We start from the raw sequence: 15,982 nt of genomic DNA on the forward strand, positions 1-15,982 counted from the left end.
CCACAAGAGTCAACCAAGAGGAGCGAGTGGAGCGAGGGAGGGAGAAACGAGTCGGTTTTGCTTGTAGGGGGGAGTCAAGTTTCGTCTCCTGGATCACAAGGAGAGCCGGATGCACGTCCTCGAAATCCGCACGTACATCATGACACTTGCATGCATTCCCAAGGCCATGCACATTCCACGTACACAGAGAGAAGGTATTGGTCATGGGCATCTAAGAGGCTCCAAACAGCTAACAACAAAAGAAACGTGCAGGCTTGATAAGAAGAAAAGGTGGGCCTAAGGCCATTACAAACCCCACAGGAGGAAAAGAAAAACAGGAAAGGATACAGTGCTCCGGCACACCCACACTGGGGCCCACGAACGGGAGCACGAAATCAAGCCTATGTAACTAAGACAGGGGGAGGGGAGGCAAGGACATGCAGAGGCCCCATGACAATGATAGCAGCGAGAGGAGGCAGGGGGGCCACGAGGATGCATGTCGGTCATGGCGCACGGGAAGCCACCTCAGCGCGGGCCCCAGTCGCCAGAGCGTCAAGGTCAACACCGCATGGCGCGCCTAGGTCTTGAAGCAGACGGAGCGAGAGAGGCGCAGCAGCGCCGTCATCGATGTCGATGTCGGCCACCCTGATCGCGGCGCGGAGACGGGGAGACCCCTTGTAGGAGTCAAACCGAGCTGCCTTGACCTCCTTGGCACTCTTAAGCATCTTCACGTAGCCGGCCGGCTCCTTCCCGGTGAGGCGCAGGCTGCGGCGCCCGGCGGTGAATGACGAGTCAATGGAGCGCTTGCAGAGGCCACGACGCTTGCGTGCCGCATGCTCGTTCTTGTCGTTGTGGAGGTCGGAAGGCTGCAGGAGCTGGGAGGGATGCAGCAGAGGCACACCCTCCTCGGGAGTAGCCATGGAGACCACGGCGGAGGAGAGCGAGGAGTCGGAGACGGCACCAGACGCGGACCCCTCCTCCACGACAAGGGGTGTAGCAGGCGGGAAGAAGGAGCACCAGCAAGCGGGGAAGGGCTCCGATAGGAGGCAAGAGAGGCGTCACCCGATGTCGCGCCAGAGGCGGGCCACACTGGTGCTGTCGGTTGCGTCAGAATAGCCAGCGGGAGGTGCCGGGGCGGCAGGAGCCGCCGCGAGGGAGAGGGAGTCGAACCCGCACAGGCTCTCGGTGTCGATGTCGTCCATGGCTGTGGAGAGACACACACGCAGCGAGGGAGGTGGAGAGCCGTCGGCAGGCTCGAAGTGGTGGGATGAGACAGAGGATCCATCTTCCTCCATAGTCCAGGTGCGGGCACGGCGGATGGCTACATTGCTGGACAGGTCACCATCAAAGATGCGGAGGAGGACCGCATGTGCACGTCATCCTTGTGCTCCAAGTGGATGACGAGGCGCACCGCAGAGAAGTCAAGGTCGTTGAGGCAGAGGGGGTCGATGCAGCACACGTTGCCGATGAAGTGGAAGGCGTTGTGGATGCCACCCTCGTGCCAGTGCTCGAGGGGGAAGCCGGTGGCGGAGAGTTGGGCGAAGCAGGTGTACTACCAGCCGAACCGGTTCTCGCCGTTCTCCGGGCGCTCGAGCATGATGACGTGGCCGTCAAAGGGCAGGGGAAGAACTCGCACATGGTGAGCTCGCGGGCGTGCTCCGACGAGAAGATCACCATTAGGGCACCATAGTGGGAGGCGGCCAACCCAACGGTGGGGTTACCGGCGCGCTGCTCGAATGCATGGAGAAGGAGGTCCGCCGGGCTATGCGACGGTTGGTCGATAAACGCATAGGCGAAGCGTCGGGAGTGCGACATGTCCGCCACCAGCGGCATGAAGCACTCCGCGTACTCAGGGCGGCGACGGCCGCCACCCGCTTGGCTGCCCCGAGAGCCGCTGGGAGCGGAGTCGTGGCCACCCCCAGCTGCAGGCTCCGTGGTGGCCTCCACTGAGGCGGCACTGGAGGACGGGGGAGCGCCACGGGGAAAAGGCGTCGGCGGGCGCAAGAAGAAGGGCACAGAGCGCTCGGCTTCGACCTCATGGTAGTACCGCGTCATCCATTGCTCCCAAGGAGGGGTGCGAGCGGGGGAGGTGGAGCGGGAGTGGGACGGGGACCAGCTCAGCGCGTCGGAAAGCCTGCAAGGCGACTGAGGGAGCGGTGAGACAAGGGAGGGCGAGGTAGGAGAAGAAGGAATGAGGACCAAAGGATCAAACTTACATTGCGAGCTAATGTGGCCGGAGCGACCACAATCCCGGCAGCGGACGGGGTCTCGACAGTCACAGACAAGGTGGAGCGAGGAGTAGCACTTATGGCACAGAGGCTTGACTGGGGATGGCAGGAAGGCAAGGAGGCGCTATTTGTTGGGAGGAGGTCGAGACGGGGAGAGCAGAGCTTCCTTATAGGACCGAGGCGGGATGGGGGTGCCGCTCGCAGCAGAGGGCATCGGGGAAATGGGGGACGGGGCTCATCACGCAGCAGCTGGATTCCCGCAGGGAGGGAGGGAGGGGAGGCGGGATTTGCGCCTTCGAGGGACGGGTCGGGGGTTTGCAGAGGACGAGCGAGGGCAAGAGGCGAGGTAGGAGAAGACGGAACAGAGCGCAGGGGTATGGGGCGCCACACACATCACATCTGGGGGCAGTGGTGGAGGCACCGCCCGGCGACCCTGAGCACTTGCCCGGGCTCGCTGGCTCCCCGACAGCAGCGCTCGATGGATTAACAAAGGCCTAAAGTTGTTCGGTAGGCGGCTTTACCTGGGCAAAAATAATTTGGGCCTTCGTTTCTTAATGGTTCACAGCCCAACAGGAAACCGTACGAGAGTTCAGCCCAGCCAAGAGTTGACGACGCGAGAGAGTTACACGTGGATCGATCGCTCCTGTCTCTTCGATTCACACAGGCGCCGACCGCAGCGATTGGGCGACAGGAGCGGTGCCTAGCCTAGAGCCCTACTGCCCTAGACGGCGAGACGGGGCTACGCAGGACCGGCGGCGAGCGGACGTCCGGCGCCCAGGCAAGCCTAATCCTTCCTCTCATGATATCATCTTTGGCACAGTTCCTTGGCTAACAATCCTCCATGGGAATTAGGGCTAGAGGCTAGGGATCCCTTTTATTTTTTTGAACAATTAAAACAACAGCAGAAACTCCTATTGTTGCTTTTCATATAAAGTTAACCAATGTTAATATGGTGTAACAAGTTTTTATATGGTCATTACAATGCTAATTGACAGCCCCTGCCGGAAAAACTCTGGTCGTATCTCTAGGGAGCAAATTACAGTACAAGACTAGGGATCCTTCATCTAGTCATCTCTGAATATCTCTGAATAGCTGGTCAAGACTAGGGATTGAAGCACAACGAGACTTCATGTAGAATCTCAAAACAGCAGCAGCTCTCCGCTGCTTTGTGTTATGCTGTTAGTTAAAGTGTTAATTACTACTACAGTACTACTACATGCCTCCAGAAATAGTTTTGATACGAATGTGTTTGTTGATTTCTTTAAATCTGAAAAGTCATTTGGCATTCTGCAATGAACCAATAGATTTAGGGCTTAATTTAGGTGAAGTTTCGTTGACGTCTTTAAGGAATTTTGATTGATAAAATGCATGTAGTTTATTGTTAGCTACCTTTTTCTTGAAAGATCGTACTATTGTTACTTATTGTAGCTCATTTTCTTATTTACTTGTGTGACAACTAACTTCAAATTTTATCATTAAATTTCAGAGATGTGGAGGTTTTTGGTGAGTAGAGCAAGCACTGAAAATGTGAATGGTGTGCAACCGGAAATAGAAGTTGAGGCACAACTACCGCCTAACATTGCCAACCGAAAATAACGAATGGTTCAATGACTCGATGATATGTTACACCGAGCGGGAGATATTCAACTCAGTTGATGATAAGGATATTATTCAAACATTTACTGCTAAGAGGACTTGGAAAGGGAATTTGCCGCGTGATTTTCTTTAGTGCGCTATCGGTATGTTCCGTCGAACCATCTTTATTCTTGAAATATTTCAAGATTTAATATATTCACCTCTCACAACTTAATTACAAATCCATTTTTTATCTTGTAGCGCCTTTTAGGACTTTGGCAACATGGCGAGTTTGCCTCTACGCAAGGCTGATTGTATGTCTTTTAGCAAATGAACAAATGAGAGATTCTTTTGACCTTGGTGGAAGAAATTGCAAGATCACATCTGCTGACATCTAGTCTGGTATGGATAGCTTTACTTTTGTTGGCAACATTGCGAGTTTGACTCTATTCAATGCTAGTTATTTATCTTTTATTGTCAAGACTCAACTGTATTTGGTCTATGAAACATATATTGATATATTATATATTAGTTCACTTTAAAATTACATTTTGTATGACTATTATATTTATATTTTCACTTCGTTATTAATGTGGGTTTGTGATTCAGAAGTTTGGTGATATATTATATGTTGTGTATCCGAATACCTGATTTTTTATTTCTGGATTATACACTTAAGCTCAACTTGCCCAAGCTCCACAAAAGTTCTAGCTCCGCCACTGTCTGGGGGTCAGGGATAAGCCCAACAGGGGGAGGGATGCATGTCAGCAGTCACACGCGGGTGGGGCGCCGAGCCGTCCAGGAAAGCAGGCACGCGTAGGGGGGGCACGGGATCCAGGGCATGCTGACAGGAGGGAAGGGGGTGGGATTGATTGCATGCATGCATGCAGGGTTACGGGCGAGAACCAGGGCATGTGCCGCTTCCGGGGCCCCAGGGATCGCGTGGCACGCGTGCGCCCTAGCACACGCGACAGCTTCCACCGCTTCCCGCTGACAGCTATGGAGGACGAGCTTCGTCCCACCATGGTGCAGACGCGCCATGGTGACCATGGAATTGGCCACGGCCGGTGAGGCGGCCAGGGAACAGAAGCAGTCCAGGCCATCCGCGAGGACGGAGAAGCAGTCCGGGGTATCTGTGAGAAGGAAGTTAAGCGCGTTTTTGATGAAGAACACATTGACCCGGGGGGAGGTCACAGCTGGAGTAATCTAGAAGCGGCAGGAGCTAGCCGGGAATAAATGAGCGAAAGGTGAGGCTACCATGGTGTGAAAGTTGAGAAGAACAGAGTCGAGGAACGCCGCACCTGGTTTTTTGAAGGTGACAGGGCCAGGTTTCCCCAGACGGAATCCTCGCAACAGGGCCTCGAGGTCGTCGTCGCCGGGAGGCGGTATAGGGTTGCAGCAGGGCTTGGAAGGAGTAGGGGCCGAGTCAGTGACAATGGCATCGCTGGTCCGGGGCACGCCTTGGACACGCCAGGGAAGGGAGAGCGGCGAGCATGCATCCCCAGGCAGGAGGTTGGAGAGGCTCCCAAGGAGGCGGGGGAGGGAGGCGGGCGCTCCGCAGGGCAGAGGCGGCGAGGGATCGCCCAGCGGCGACGAGAGGTCGCGGGAGCACGAGAGCGAGCTCATTTTTCCCTTCTGTTACAGGATCGTTTCCTTCAGCAAATCAAGCATTAAAAAAACATGCCTTTGATCTCCTGAAGCAAACTGTGGCAGCGCATCAACATCAAATGGTGGGACGCGGCCGGGAATGAGCAAGGGCTGAGTTGAGCACCAGGTCTAACCTCGGGGAGAACTTGTAAGGCATTCCACCACAATAATGTGGACATGGATCGTTTTAAAAGAATATGACATGACCAATTCAGGGTTATTGCATAGAAGCACAGACCTCTTGCTAGTACAGTGCTGCTCCACACCCAGAAGCCTGATACTCAAGCTCTAAATTTATCATTGAATGAAGAATGTTAAAAATAGGTGAAGAAGGCCACAATGGGGCACAGCAGACTAACATAACTGAAGAATAACCAGTGACTAAGAAAGTCTAAAATTCCATGAGAAAATTCTTAGCATGGAAGACAAATTCTCACATTACCAACTGCAAAAAATTCATGACATTCCACGTTGGATTAACTTCGCTTCACATACTCGAGTAATTATAGTTCAGATTTTGCAAGAACAAAGGAGAGGACACAACCATATCATGAGGTTCATAGGTAATTCAGTATGTCGCCCAATCCATGACAACACTATGAGGAATCGTCGGTTAGATTGCTCGCAAATATGGACGGAATGTGGCATACACCACATGGTGCCTCCAGAACGCACGCCTGATGGTTGCCGGGCTCGTCGTCGTGCGAGCGTGTCTCCCAGATCATGAGACGCCACCGAGCTGGCCTCTTCCCAAATATGTGTGCCACGCAAATTCAGCTCGTGCCAGCACCGGCATCATCTTCTGCAGGTTCGGCGCGTGCAACAGCATCCCGTCGCCTCCACCAGAGAAAACAACGAAACCTAGTCCACCCCTGGCCCCGGTGAGAGCATTGGACGCCACTAGCACCAAGAAGGCCGCATGACCCCTTGCGTTGTACGGCTTGACAATTGCAATGGAAGAGGACTAACCAACATATTGGAAGGAGGGGCGGCGGGTGTGGTGATTTGGATGAAGATTATTTGTGCAATCTGCTCAAAATGTGTTAGTCAAGGCAAGGAAAGTTTCGATTGTGTTATGCTTTTGCAAGGAAAGAGTACGATGGGGAGGGATTGGTTGACATACCATGGAAGTGAAATCTGTATGGAAACAAACAGACTGGGGATTCGGTTTGTTTGGAAAAGAATCGGTGATGAGATCCTTTGTTCGATCAATGGAGGGCTGCGGGGGATGAAGCGAACAATACTAACGATGTACACACGTACCATCATGACCGCAGACTCCCATTTTAGGAGTAGAGATATATAAAAGATAATATTTCATAACAAATTAAATAGGTACATAAATGCTTTCATGACCAGGTTTATTTGTCATGATTTATGTGTTAATTTTCTTAAAATTCGTTATTTGTTTCTTAAAATAAATTGCATTAATACGAGAGATCGGTTGATTTGGATAAGTTAGGATAGTTTACTCCATGATTTTTTGTTCGTTAGGAAAGTGTTGTTTTGCTAAAAAAAGAGTGGACATAAAAATAAACCGACGTGGAGAGTGGTGGTGGGAGGGGGCACGAAAAAAACTAGTCAAAAAAACCAGACGAAAGTGGTGGGACGAAAAAAAACCTGGACGCAGTCCTACCAACTACTCCATTAGGAGTAGAGACTAGGACTCCTTTTTTTCTTCCCTAGCCACATGGGCTTTTGAGGACTTGGTGCGCCTAGCCCAATAAGGCCAGGGTGCCTCCCCTCAGCCCATGCCAGCCCTTGGGTCGTGGTGGACCCATTTGTGGATTTCCGGACCCCTCCGAAATCCTCCAAAACCTTCTAGAAGCTTCATGGTACAATACCGAAAAAATTGCATCTTTTTCGGAACCCAAAATATGACTTCCCATATATAAATCTTTACCTCTCTACCATTTCGAGACTCCTCGTGACATCCGGGATCTCATCCAGGACTTTGAACAACATTTGGTTACCAATCATCAGATATCCCAATACTACTCTAGCGTCAACGAACGTTAAGCGTGCGACCGTGCGGATTCGGAAATCATGTAGTCTTGACTGATACACCTCTCCGGTCAATAACCAATATCAGGACCTGGATGCGCATATTGATTCCTACATATTCCATGGAGGTCTTTTATCGGTTGAACCACGATGTCAAGGATTCAGTTAATCCCGTATGCAATTCTCTTTGTCCGGCGATATGTTACTTGCCCGAGATTTGATCATCGGTATCTCCATACCTAGTTCAATCTCGTTACCGGCAAGTCTCTTTACTCGTTCCATAATACAAGATCCCGTGACTAACTCATTAGTCACATTGCTTGCAAGCTCTTTAAGATGTTGTATTACCAAGAGGGCCCAGAGATATCTCTTCGTCATACGGAGTGACAAATCCCAGTCTCGATCCGTGCCAACCCAACAAACAGCTTCGGTGATACCTATCGAGCACCTTCATGATCACCAAGTTACGAAGTGACGTTTGGATACACACTAAGTATTCCTCTGGAGTCAAGGAGTTGCACGATCTCATGGTCTTAGGAATAGATACTTGACATGAAGAAAGCTATAACAATAAACTGATATGATCAACTGCTAAGCTTACGGTTGGGTCTTGTCCATCACATCATTCTTCTAATGATGTGATCCCGTTATCAAATGACAACTCATGTCTATGGTTAGGAAACCTTAACCATCTTTGATCAACGAGCTAGTCTAGTACAGGCTCACTAGGGACACGGTACTTGTTCATGTATCCACACATGTATCTAAGTTCCCGGTCAGTACAAGACTAGGGATCCTTCATCTAGTCATCTCTGAATATCTCTGAATAGCTGGTCAAGACTAGGGATTGAAGCACAACGAGACTTCATGTAGAATCTCAAAACAGCAGCAGCTCTGCGCTGCTTTGTGTTATGCTGTTAGTTAAAGTGTTAATTACTACTACAGTACTACTACATGCCTCCAGAAATAGTTTTGATACGAATGAGTTTGTTGATTTCTTTAAATCTGAAAAGTCATTTGGCAATCTGCAATGAACCAATAGATTTAGGGCTTAATTTAGGTGAAGTTTCGTTGACGTCTTTAAGGAATTTTGATTGATAAAATGCATGTAGTTTATTGTTAGCTACTTTTTTCTTGAAAGATCGTACTATTGTTACTTATTGTAGCTCATTTTCTTATTTACTTGTGTGACAACTAACTTCAAATTTTATCATTAAATTTCAGAGATGTGGAGGTTTTTGGTGAGTAGAGCAAGCACTGAAAATGTGAATGGTGTGCAACCGGAAATAGAAGTTGAGGCACAACTACCGCCTAACATTGCCAACCGAAAATAACGAATGGTTCAATGACTCGATGATATGTTACACCGAGCGGGAGATATTCAACTCAGTTGATGATAAGGATATTATTCAAACATTTACTGCTAAGAGGACTTGGAAAGGGAATTTGCCGCGTGATTTTCTTTAGTGCGCTATCGATATGTTCCGTCGAACCATCTTTATTCTTGAAATCTTTCAAGATTTAATATATTCACCTCTCACAACTTAATTACAAATCCATTTTTTATCTTGTAGTGCCTTTTAGGACTTTGGCAACATGGCGAGTTTGCCTCTACGCAAGGCTGATTGTATGTCTTTTAGCAAATGAACAAATGAGAGATTCTTTTGACCTTGGTGGAAGAAATTGCAAGATCACATCTGCTGACATTTAGTCTGGTATGGATAGCTTTACTTTTGTTGGCAACATTGCGAGTTTGACTCTATTCAATGCTAGTTATTTATCTTTTGTTGTCAAGACTCAACTGTATTTGGTCTATGAAACATATATTGATATATTATATATTAGTTCACTTTGAAATTACATTTTGTATGACTATTATATTTATATTTTCACTTCGTTATTAATGTGGATTTGTGATTCAAAAGTTTGGTGATATATTATATGTTGTGTATCCGAATACCTAATTTTTTATTCCTGGATTATACACTTAAGCTCAACTTGCCCAAGCTCCACAAAAGTTCTGGCTCCGCCACTGTCTGGGGGTCAGGAATAAGCCCAACAGGGGGAGGGATGCATGTCAGCAGTTACACGCGGGTGGGGCGCCGAGCCGTCTAGGAAAGCGGGCACGCGCAGGGGGGGCACGGGATCCAGGGCATGCTGACAGGAGGGAAGGGGGTGGGATTGATTGCATGCATGCATGCAGGGTTACGGGCGAGAACTAGGGCATGTGCCGCTTCCGGGGCCCCAGGGATCGCGTGGCACGCGTGCGCCCTAGCACACGCGACAGCTTCCACCGCTTCCCGCTGACAGCTATGGAGGACGAGCTTCGTCCCACCATGGTGCAGACGCGCCATGGTGACCATGGAATTGGCCTCGGCCGGTGAGGCGGCCAAGGAACAGAAGCAGTCCAGGCCATCCGCGAGGACGGAGAAGCAGTCCGGGGTATCTGTGAGAAGGAAGTTAAGCGCATTTTTGATGAAGAACACATTGACCCGGGGGGAGGTCACAGCTGGAGTAATCTAGAAGCGGCAGGAGCTAGCCGGGAATAAACGAGCGTCCGCCTCTACGTCCACACCGGCATCATCTTCTACAGATTCGGCGCGTGCAGCAGCATCCCGTCGCCTCCACCAGAGAAAACAACGAAACCTAGTCCACCCCTGGCCCCGATGAGCGCATTGGACGCCACTAGCACCAAGACGGCCGCATGACCCCTTTGTCGGTGTACTAGAGTAGGGGTACCCTAGTATCCCGAACTTGTGCACGGGCAGTCGTAGCATCCCGCGGCAAGGCTTGCTGGGTGACCGCCAAGGTCCTCCGTGGTTCCTTTGGAGCCATTCAAGGACAAAGTATCCAAGCCAAGGAGACAAGACCCCGGCAAGAGGAGCTTGCTGGGAAGGCCAACCAAGGCATCTCAAGGAACTTGCCGCGACGTGCCACGTGTCCCGGCAAGGCCCGGTGAGCGACAAGCTCCCGGACGCGACAAGACAACGACTGCGGCAAGGCGCTTGCCACGGCAAGCCACCACTCTGTGCCCGCGCTCCAGCACATCCACCAACGTGTCGCTCTGGGACCCTTCCAGGCGTACGTGGCGGGAGGCTGTGCAGCCAGCGGTGCGCGGTGGCAAGCGGCGCTGACAAGATTGCCTTCGTGGCGAGCGGTGGCGTCCCTGACGGTCCCTTTTGCACTATTTAGGCGACGCAGACGGGCATTTAATGCCCTTGTCCCCTGCCGTCAGGGTTAGGTATGATACACTGTAGCAGGTAGCTGTACCAACCGCAACACCTTTCCATTTTTACCCTTGTCTACGTTGCCACCTGTCGGTGACCCCTTGAGCATATAAAAGGAGGCCCATGCGCAACATGGAAAGGGGGGGAGAAAGAGAATACTCACGCTCGGTCTCGTTAGCTGCTGGGGTGTACTGTAGCACTCCGCGCTCTTGAGCAAGAACTCAATACAAACCACAAAGCAGGAGTAGGGTTTTACGCATCCGTGCGGCCCGAACCTGGGTAAACTGCTCGTGTGCTTCGCCTCGATCCGCTCTTCGTGCGACCCTCGCCCCCGCCGAACCGAAAGGGACTCGGTCCGCCGGTCCCATAGGTGCTCGTGGATTAGTCCCCCGACATCTTTGGCGCGCCAGGTAGGGGGGTCGAGGTTGTGTGAACCAGATCCGGCGTTCACACGAGCTAGATCCTCATCATCTTCATCGACATGCCACCGAAGAAGAAGGCTTCGGAGGCGGCTGCTCCGTCCGCGCCGAACCCACCACCGCCGGAGCAAACGGCTGATGGGGCAGACGCCGGCGAAATAACGGGCGTCGACGAGGGAGCTCACGGTGCTGCCAGGTCCAAGGACAAGGCTGCGCTGCCCATCGGCGGCGTAGCCGGCTCCCACAACGACCGGGCGCACCCCAAGACCTCAGCGTCCGTACATGCACTGCGCCCATCTCAGGAGGCGCGGGACTGGCAGCGTCATGGTACTCACGGTACCATGCGTTTGCTGGACCAAGATCGAGCTGGTGGATCTCGGAGTGCTCAAGACCAACATGCACGCCAACATGCTGGCACGAGCGAGGCACGGTCGCCTGGACGGGATACTGCTCCTTCTAACATAGTTAGAAGTCCGAGCATATCCCGCTCCTCGCACCGTTCTCCACCGCCACCCGCCACTACAGCAGAAGCTTTGGCGCGAGCTCAACTGCTCCTGGACTACCCTCCAACGGCAGACAAGATCGACGACTGGAGGGCCACCATTCAGAGTCTCATCGGCTTCGCCAACGGCGACACTCAACGGCAGCCGAGCACGTCGCAGCCGCGGCAAGTCAGCCAGGCACGAGCCGGTGGCGACAAGACTGGTGGGGGTGCAACCACTGTGCACTCTCCGCCCCGAAGGCCAAGATCGCCGACTCGCCGGATCCACCTCGACAGCGATTCCACCATGTCATCAGATCCACGAGCTCGTCGCGATCAGCGCCAAGTTCTTCACGAACGACAGCAAGAAGACGCTCGTACTCGCATCGAGCGCCGAAGAGAAGCGCGACGTCAATCGGACCAGCGCGCTGGGCCCTCTGTCGACATGCATGCGCCAGGGGAACCAGGCGACTTGCCGTACGCGGTAGGTTGCCCTGCGTTTACTCGTGAGCTGCGGCAAGTCCAGTGGCCCAGCACGAAGAATTTCAAGCCAGACGTACCAGAGAAGTACGACGGCAAGTCGCATCCGTCGGAGTTCCTCAGCATCCACACCATCGCGGTGCAGGCTGCCGGGGGGCGAGACGACAAGATCCTTGCCAACTACTTCCCGCTGGTGCTCAAGCCCAACATCAGGTCCTGGCTCATGCACTTGCCGGACGAATCCATATCCTCCTGGGCAGACCTATGCCATCAGTTTGTCGGCGCCTTTACAGGCGGCCACAAACCTCATGGCCAAGAGAGTGACCTTCATCTGCTCGCCCAGAAGGAAGGAGAGCCCCTGCGCAAGTACATTCAGAGATTCAGCCGTGTACAGCACAACATCCCAGATGTCCACCCTGCCGCAGTCATCAGCGCGTTCCATCAGAACGTGCGTAACCGCAGGATGCGGGAGGAGATGGCGATGTGCAAGATCAGAGACGTCAGTGAGCTGTATGCCCTGGCCGACAAGTGTGCACGTGCTGAGGAAGGGAGGAAACTCCCCGGAGAGAATACAGGAGCAGGAGGATCTGACAGCGAGGATGCTGCCCCGGCAAAGAAAAACCGGCGGCAGAACAACAGGAAGAAGAAAGGCAAAGATGTGCTAGTCATTGAGCAGTCCGGCAACGAAGGTGGCGCCAAGAAAGCCAAAGCTGGTAGCTCCGGCAAGGAGATTGCCGCATGCACCAACTGCCAGACTGTGGCGGTCGCCGACAAGCAGGACGGCACCGACAAGCAGTACTGCAAGATGCACCGCACCAAGGGCCATGATCTCCAGAGCTGCAAGAAGGTCGAGCAGCTTGTCCAGCAGCAAAAGGCTGAATACGAGCGACGCTACAAGGAGAGGGCCCAAGGAGGCGCTGGAGAATCCGGCAAGAAGCGCGCCGGCCGGGGAGGACGCCGCGGCAAGGCCAAGCAGCGGCAAGGAGACAGACCTCCCCGCGGCCGCAACAAGGATGAAGATGACGACGACGACGAAGACATGGATGGTGTCGAGACCAGTGAGCAGGAGTTCCAGAAAGCCACAGAGGTCTTGTGCGTTGACGGCGGTGCTTCTCTGCATACTTCGCACCGCCAACTCAAGCAGTGGGTGTGGGAAGTCAATGCGGCGGAACCACCTGTCGAGTCACGCAAGCTTCTGAAATGGTCTAGCACGCCTATCATCTTTGATATTGAGGACCACCCTGATCGCACAACTGCGGTCGGGTGCTTGCCGATGTTGATTTCACCAACTATCCGCAACCTCAAGGTCACTAAGATGCTAGTTGACGGCGGGGCCGGCTTGAACCTGATCTCCTCCGCTGTACTCCAGAAACTACAGATCCCTGACAGCGAGCTTGAAGAGACCGGCACATTCCAAGGAATCAACCCGGGAAGGAGCAAGCCGAAGGGGAAGGTCACGTTGCCAATAACATTTGGCAGCGAGGTGAACTTCAGGACTGAGAGGGTCACTTTTGACGTTGCCGATTTTCCATTGCCTTACAATGGGATACTCGGCCGTCCAGCACTCGCCAAGTTCATGGCAGCCTCTCACTACGCATACAACATGCTGAAGATGCCAGGCCCGATAAGCGTCATCTCTGTCCCTGGCGACAAGAAGGATGCTCTTATCTGCGCCGACAAGATCTACCGGGAAGTGGCAGCCGCAACAGATCGCAAGTCACCTGCCGTTGAAGCTCCCGGGGGGAAGAAGAAGACCAAGTCCCGCAAGAGTTCTGATGCCCACTCCGGCAAGCGCACCTCTTCGGAGTGCGGTGCTGCCATCGAGGACGCACCATCGAGCTCCACCGGCAAGTGTAAGAAGACAATGGCAGCTCCGCCAGAGACCAAGAAGGTGTCCGCCAAGGAGGACGGCACTGGTGGTACCTTCACCATCAGTGCCACTCTCGACCCTAAATAGGAAAGCACGCTCATTGCTTTCCTGCGGGCGAACGTCGACGTGTTTGCGTGGCAACCGTCTGACATCCCCGGTGTTCCCAGGAGAGTAATTGAGCACCATCTTGCCGTTTGTCCTCATGCGCGGCCCGTCAAGCAGAAGGTCAGGAAGCAAGCAGTGGAGCGCCAAGAATTCATCGCAGAAGAGATCAAGAAGTTGGAAGCAGCAGGCCTTGTCAGAGGAGTGCTCCATCCTACGTGGTTGGCCAATCCTGTAGTCGTGCGCAAGGCGAATGGGAAATGGAGACTTTGTATCGACTTTACCGATGTTAACAAAGCTTGTCCCAAAGACCCATTTCCTTTGCCGCGCATTGACCAGATTGTTGACTCCACGGCCGGATGTGACTTGCTTTCATTTCTTGACGCATACTCAGGATACCATCAGATCTTCATGGCAGAAGAGGATGAGGAGAAGACCGCATTCATCACTCCATGTGGCACGTACTGTTTCATACGGATGCCTTTCGGTTTAAAAAATGCTGGTTCAACATTTGCAAGGGTAGTCCATGTCGCTCTTGAGCCACAAATACACAGAAATGTGGAAGCCTACATGGATGACATAGTGGTCAAGAGCAAGGACAAGGCAACTCTGATTCAAGATTTAGAAGAGACCTTTGCAAATCTGCGCAAGATCAGCCTCAAGCTCAACCCCGAGAAGTGTGTGTTTGGAGTCCCCTCCGGCAAGCTTCTCGGGTTCTTCGTGTCTCAGCGGGGAATCAAAGCCAATCCCGACAAGATCAAGGCCATTGAGCAGATTGAAGCACCAAAGCGCGTCAAGGATGTACAAAGACTTGCCGGTTGCGTGGCTGCTCTCAGCAGGTTTATCTCTAGGTCTGCTGAGCGCGCCCTACCGTTTTTCAAAATATTGAAAAAGGCAGGTCCAATGAAATGGACTCCGGAAGCGGAGGCTGCGCTGCAAGACTTGAAGAGACACCTGTCCTCCACTCCAACACTTGTCGCACCTAAGCCACAAGAGAAGTTGCTGCTGTATATAGCAGCAACCAATCAAGTGGTTAGTGCTGTGTTAGTAGCAGAGAGGGAGGCAGATGACGAGCCAGCAACCACGGTAGGCGCATCCAGCGACAAGCAGGGGGCTTCCCCGACAAGCTCTGGTCCCGACAAGGATGGATCTGCGCAGACGCGCGAGGAGATACAGAAGAGAATGGTACAGCGCCCAGTTTACTTTGTCAGTTCCCTTCTGCAGGGGGCTAGGTCAAGGTACTCTGGCGTGCAGAAATTGCTTTTCAGCCTTCTCATGGCCTCGAGAAAGCTGCGCCATTACTTCCAAGCACATGAGATCACAGTTGTCACTCGTTTTCCACTAAAGAGGATACTACAGAATCCAGAAGCGACAGGCAGGATTGTTGAGTGGGCACTGGAACTGTCAAGCTTTGGCCTCAAGTTTGAGAGTACTTCAACTATCCAAAGCAGAGCATTGGCAGAATTCATAGCAGAATGGACGCCAACACCAGATGAAGAAATTCCAGAAACGAGCATCCCCGTCGAGGAAGCAAGCAAAGAGTGGCTGATGTACTTTGATGGTGCCTTTTCGCTGCAAGGCGCCGGCGCTGGCGTGCTGCTTGTCGCACCCACTGGAGAGCACCTCAAGTACGTAGTCCAGATGCTCTTTCCCAAGGAACAAGCAACAAACAATACTGCAGAGTATGAAGGCTTGCTTGCCGGTCTCAGGATTGCGGCAGACCTTGGGATCAAGAAGCTCATTGTCAGGGGTGACTCGCAGCTTGTCGTCCGCCAAGTACAACAAGAGAATCTTACTCTTCTTCTTCCTCGTCGGAGCTGAACGCGGAGAAGTCGAAGTCCAGCTCACGTCCGGCGCGAGGAGGCGGAGGAGTAGTTTCCCTTGGCCGCTTGGCGGGAACAGTGGCGGTGGTCTGAGACGACCCCGCTCCGGCTGCCGCCGCGGCGTGAGAAGCAGCAGGAGCAGAAGAG

General features: G+C 52.7%; 1 pseudogene; it reads right to left on the reverse strand.

Annotated features, from left to right (window-relative positions):
• Positions 1-482: 482 nt before the first annotated feature.
• LOC147984603 (uncharacterized) lies at positions 483-2,034 on the reverse strand (annotated as a pseudogene).
• Positions 2,035-15,982: the final 13,948 nt, after the last annotated feature.

This window comes from Triticum urartu, chromosome 2A, assembly GCF_056163025.1.
Source record: "Triticum urartu cultivar PI428250 chromosome 2A, HENAU_Tu73, whole genome shotgun sequence".
NCBI classification, from domain to species: Eukaryota; Viridiplantae; Streptophyta; class Magnoliopsida; order Poales; family Poaceae; genus Triticum; species Triticum urartu.